This window comes from Bison bison, unplaced genomic scaffold (genome assembly GCF_000754665.1).
Source record: "Bison bison bison isolate TAMUID 2011002044 unplaced genomic scaffold, Bison_UMD1.0 scf7180017864505, whole genome shotgun sequence".
Lineage (NCBI taxonomy): Eukaryota > Metazoa > Chordata > Mammalia > Artiodactyla > Bovidae > Bison > Bison bison.
Window position 1 is genome coordinate 293,869 of NW_011495062.1, and position 6,722 is coordinate 300,590.

The window sequence follows — 6,722 nt, forward strand, 5'->3', positions numbered from 1 at the left end:
TCTGATGCTGGGAGGGATTGGGGCAGGAGGAGAAGGGGACAACAGAGGATGAGATGGCTGGATGGCATCACTGACTCAATGGACGTGAGTCTGAGTGAACTCCGGGGATTGGTGATGGACAGGGAGGCCTGGCATGCTGCGATTCATGGGGTCACAGAGTCAGACATGACTGAGCAATTGAACTGAACTGAACTGAACCTTAAGTATTCTTAGAATACTTACATTAGCCTACTCTTGGGTAAAATCATATAATAAGAAGCCTATTTTATTATACAGTTCTTGAATATCTCATGCAATTTATTGAATTCTGTACTAAAAGTGAAAAAAAAATAACTGTCTGAGTACAGAATGGGTCTAAGTATTCAGGTTGTAACTGCATGGCTGGCTGAGAGCTGTGGCTCACTGTTACTGCCTAGCACCATGAAAGAGAATAGTACCTCATACTGAGAGCCCAGGAAGAGATCAAATTCAAAACTCAAAATGTGATTTCTACTGAAACTGCATCTCTTTTGCACCATCGTAAACTCAAAAAATCCTAAGTGAAACCAGCAAAAGTCAGGGACTGTCTGTAATGGTAATATTCACTCTGAGACTGACAGGTGACATTTTGTTTTGAAATATAGATTTATAAAAGAAAAGAAATATGCATGCATCTTGTCTTTCCTATATGGATTCTATTATTTGCAACCAAACGGGATGAGGGGAAATATTCTGTCATAAAATTTTTCTCCAAGTAGATCACAAAACAGTATTAAGATATTATATTTTATAACCTCCAATGAAATAATGTATGCTGGTTTTAAGCAGAAATAGGTGTTAACATCACAAAGAACAAAAACTAGATGTTAGGTATCTCCAGATGAAAGAACTTAGTACCACAAAAAAATCATTCATCATTCATAAGAGGTCAAACCTGAGTCTAACCAAGTCTTTGCATTCACCTCCCAGTTTTCAAAATACGTAAAGGACAGTGGAGCATTAGCAGTTTAAAATAGACCATTACATTGATACGATATTTCAGAAAGCCTCAAAGTAACTACAAAACAAAAACCAGTAGTTGATACATACAAAATAAAAAGAAGAGAAAGTATACTATTATAGAAAATCATCTATTCACAAAGGTGGGCAGGAAGAAGGGAAGAAAGAAAAAAAAAAAAGCATGACAAAAGAGCCAAAAAGACCTAAATAAGATGGCAATAAAGTGAAAGTGAAGTCTCTCAGTCATGTCCAACTCTTTGCGACCCCATGGACCATAGCCCACCAGGCTCATCCGCCCATGGGATTCTCCAGGCAAGAATGCTGGAGTGGGTTGCCATTTCCTTCTCCAGGGGATCTTCCCTACCCAGGGATTAAACCCAGGTCTCCCGCATTGCATGCAGACACTTTAACCTCTGAGCCACCAAGGAAGCCCAAGATGGCAATAGTAAGTCTTTATCAGTCAACAGTTACTTTAAATATAAATGTATCCAACCCTCTAATTGAAAGACACAAGAGTGGATGAATGAATTCAAAGAAACAAAAGACCCAACTATATGCAGTCTATAAGAGACTATGCAGTTTCAGGAACACACAAACTCAAAAGTGAAGGCAGAGAAAAAGATATTCCATACAAATGGAAACTGAAAGAAAGAAGAAATAGCTATGTTTATATCAGACAAAATAAACTTTAAGTCAAAAACCATAATAAGGGACAAGATGGTTGTTATATATTGATAAAAGGATCAAACCATCAGGAGGATATAACAATTTTAAACTTACATATGTGGTGCTGGAGCAGCTATGAGGAGATACACCACAATCAAGGTCAGAGAAAGCCCAGCAAGATCGTAGGCACTGGAGTGGCTGTGAGGAGATACCCCATGCCCAAGAGCAAAGGAGAAGCCCCAGCAAGGTGGGGGGGGGGGGGCGAATTCATGTTTAGAATCAAACCCCAATCCTGCTGGAGACACTCAGAGGGCTCAAACAAACCTTGTGTGCACCAGGAACCAGGGACCCTACAGAGACTGAGACAGAACTGTGTTTGAGCATCTTCTGTGGAGGTATGGGTCAGCAGTGGCCTGCCACAGGGGCAGGGGCTCTGGGTAAAGCAGACTTGGGTATGGCATAAACCCTCTTGGAGGAAGTCATCATTAACCCCACCATAGCACTGCCAGAACTTACACAGGACTGGGGAAACAGTCTCTTGCAGGGCAAAAACAGAACCTTATGTGCACCAGAACCCAAGAGAAAGGAGCAGTGACTGCACGAAAGACTGACCCAGACTTGCCTGGGAGTGTCCAGGAGTCTCCAGCAGAGGCATGGGTGGGTGGTGGCCTGCTGCAGGGTTGGGGGCAGTGGTAGAAGTACATGCATGGGATCTTTTGAAGAAGGTTGCCATTGTCTTCATTAGCACTATAGTATGGCTACAGGTAAATAGCAGGGAGGGAACACAGCTCCACCCGTCAACAGAATATTGGATTAAAGATTTACTGGGCATGGCCCCGTCCATTAAAACAAGACCGAGTTCCCCCCCACCCCCAGTCAGTCTCTCCCATCAGGAAGCTTCCATAAGCCTCTTATCCTTCTCCGTCAGAGGGTAGACAGACTGAAAACCACAATCACAGAAAACTAGCCAATCTGATCACATGGACCACAGCCTTGTCTAACTCAATGAAACTATGAGCCATGCCATGTAGGGCCACCCAAGATGGACAGGTCACTCTGGAGAGTCCTAACAAAATGTGGTCCCCTGGAGAAAGGAATGACAAACCACTTCAGTATTCTTCTTGAGAACTCCATGAACAGTATGAAAATGCAAAAAGTAGGACACTGAAAGATGAACTCCCCAGGTCAGTAGGTGCCCAACATGCTACTGGAGATCAGTGGAGAAATAACTCCAGAGAGGATGAAGAGATGGAGCCAAAGCAAAAACAACACCCGGTTGTGGATGTGACTGGTGATGGAAGTAAAGTCTGATGCTGTAAAGAGCAATATTGCATAGGAACCTGGAATGCTAGGACCACGAATCAAGGCAAATTGAAAGTGGTCAACAGGAGATGGCAAGAGTGAACATAGACATTTTAGGAATCAGCAAACTAAAATGGACTGGAATGGGTGAATTTAACTCAGATGACCATTATATCTACTACTGTAGAAAAGAAGCCCTTAGAAAAATGGAGTAGCCATCATAGTCAATAAGAGTCCGAAATGCAGTACTTGCATGCAATCTCAAAAATGACAGAATAATCTCTGTTCGTTTCCAAGGCAAAACATTCAATATCATGGTCATCGAAGCCTATGCCCCAACCAGTAATGCTGAAGAAGCTGAAGTTGAACGGTTTTATGAAGATCTACAAGATCTTCTAGAACTAAAAGATGTCCTTTCCATTATAGGGGACTGGAATGCAAAAGTAGGAAGTGAAGAAACACCTGGAGTAACGGGCAAATTTGGCCTTGGAGTACAGAATGAAGCAGGGCAAAGATAATAGACATTTGCCAAGAGAATGCACTGGTCATAGCAAATACCCTCTTCCAACAATACAAGAGAGGACTCTACTCATGGACATCACCAGATGGTCAATACTGAAATTAGATTGATTATATTCTTTGAAGCCAAAGATAGAGAAGCTCTATACAGTCAGCAAAAACAAAGCTGGGAGCTGACTGTGGCTCAGATTATGAACTCCTTTTTGCCAAATTCAGACTTAAATTGAAGAAAGTAGGGAAAACCAGTAGACCATTCAGGTATGACCTCAATCAAATCCCTTACAACTATACAGTGAAAGTGACAAATAGATTCAAGGGATTAGATCTGATAGACAGAGTGCCTGATGAACTATGGACAGAGGTTCATGACATTGTACAGGAGACAAGGATCAAGACCATCCCCAAGAAAAAGAAATGCAAAAAATAAAAATGGCTGTCTGGGGAGGCCTTACAAATAGCTGTGAAAAGAAGAGAAGCAAAAAGCAAAGAAGAAAAGGAAAGATATACCCATTTGAATGCAGAGTTCCAAAGAATAGCAAGGAGAGATAAGAAAGCCTTCCTCAGTGATCAGTGCAAAGAAATAAAGAAAAATAATATAATAGGAAAGACTAGAGATCTCTTCAAGAAAATTAGACATACAAAGGGAACATTTCAAGCAATGATGGGCTCAATAAATGACAGATATGGTATGGATCTAACAGAAGCAGAAGATATTAAGAAGAGATGGCAAGAATACACAGAAGAACTACACAAAAAAGATCTTCATGACCCAGATAATCACAATGGTGTGATCACTCACCTGGAGCCAGACATCCTGGAATGAGAAGTCAAGAGGTACTTAGGAACCATCACTATGAACAAAGCTAGTGGAGGTGATGTAATTCCAGTTGAGCTCTTTCAAATCCTAAAAGATGATGCTGTGAAAGTGCTGCACTCAATATGCCAGCAAATTTGGAAAACTCAGCAGTGGCCACAGGACTGGAAATGGTCAGTTCATTCCAATCTCAAAGAAAGGCAATTCCAAAGAATGTTCAAACTACCACACAGTTGCACTCATCTCACACCTTAGTAAAGTAATGCTCAAAAATTCTCCAGCCAGTCTTCAGCAATAGTGAACTGTGAACTTCCAGATGTTCAAGCTGGATTTAGGAAAGGCAGAGGAACCAGAGATCAAATTGCCAACATGCATTGGATTATTGATAAAGCAAGAGAGTTCCAGAAAAACATCTATTTCTGCTTTATTGACTATGCCAAAGCCTTTGACTGTGTGGATCACCACAAACTGTGGAAAATTCTGAAACAGATGGGAATACCAGGCCACATACCTCTTGAGAAAACTGTATGCAGGTCAAGAAGCAACAGAACTGACATGGAACAACAGACTGGTTCCAAATAGGGAAAGGAGTACATCAGGGCTGTATATTGTCACCCTGTTTATTTAACTTATATGCAGAGTACATCATTAGAAACACTGGGCTGGAAGAAGCAGAAGCTGGAATTAAGATTGCTGGGAGAAATATTAATAACCTCAGATATTCAGATGACACCACACTTATGACAGAAAGCAAAGAAGAACTAAAGATCCTACTGATTAAAGTGAAAGTGGAGAGTGAAAAAGTTGGCTTAAAACTCAACATTCAGAAAACTAAGATCATGACATCTGATCCCATCACTTCATGACACAGAAGAAATAGAATGGGAAACAGTGGAAACAGTTACAGACTTTATTGTCTTGGGCACCAAAATCACTGCAGATGACAATTCTAGCCATGAAATTAAAAGACACTTACTCCTTGGAAGAAAAGTTATGACCAACTAGATGGCATATTAAAAAGCAGAGACATTACTTTGCCCACAAATGTCTGTCTAGTCAAAGCTATGGTTTTTCCAGTAGTCATGTATGGATGTGAGAGTTGGACTATAAAGAAAGCTGAGTGCAGAAGAATTGATACTTCTGAACTGTGGTGTTGGAGAAGACTTTTGAGAGTCCCTTGGACTTCAAGGAGATCCAACCAGTCCATCCTAAGGGAAAGCAGTCCTGAATATTCATTGGAAGGACTGATGTTGAAGCTGTAACTACAATACTTTGGTCACCTAATGCAAAGAACTGACTCATTTGAAAAGACCCTGATGCTGGGAAAATTTAACAGCAGGAGGAGAAGGGGACGAAAGAGGATGAGAGGGTTGGATGGCATCACCGACTCAATGGACATGTGTTTGAGTAAACTCTGAGATTTGGTGATGGAGAGGGAGGCCTGGCATGCTGCAGTCCATGGGGTTGCAAAGAGTCTGACACGAGTGAGTGACTGAACTGAACAGAACACACATTGGAATACCTAAATATTGTAAGCAAATACTAACAGATCTGAAGGGAGTATAAGTCAACACTCACTATGAGTTAAAGACTTCAATACCCCATTTATATCATCCATACCGAAAATGGATAAGAAAACATTTCTTTTGAACTATACTTTAATCCCAATGGACATAACAGAAATACACAGAACATTCTGTCCAACAACAGTAGAATGCAGTCTTCTCAAGTGCACAGAGAACATTCTTCAGAACTATAATAATTTTTAAAAAATATTGAAATCAATATTTTACAAAATATTTCTGACCACAATGGTATAAAACTTAAATCAGTCATAGAAGAAAAACTGGAATATTCACAAACTGTGGAAATTAAACTACACACTTCTAAACCTCTAATTGGTCCATGAAAAACTAAAAAGGGAAATAAAATATTTTGAAACAAATAAAAATGGAAACACAACATACCAAAACACATTGAATAGAGCAAAATTATTGCTAAGAGGGAAATTTATATTAATAATGCCTATGTTAAAAAAGAAAATCTCAAACAGCCTAACTTTACACATTAAAGTACTATAAAAAGAACAACAAAGTGAATCCTAAAGTTAGCAGAAGGAAGGAAATAAAGAGCATAGCAGAAATAAATGAAATAGAAAACAGGAAAACAATAGAACAAACAAACAAAAATAAGATACAATTTTTAGAATGTTAAAACTATAAATCATTATGCATTATGATAATAGCCAGGACATGGAAGCAACCTAGATGTCCATCAGCAGATGAATGGATAAGAAAGCTATGGTACATATACACAATGGAGTATTACTCAGCCATTAAAAATAATACATTTGAATCAGTTCTAATGAGGTGGATGAAACTGGAGCCTATTATACAGAGTGAAGTAAGCCACAAAGAAAAACACCAATACAGTATACTAACGC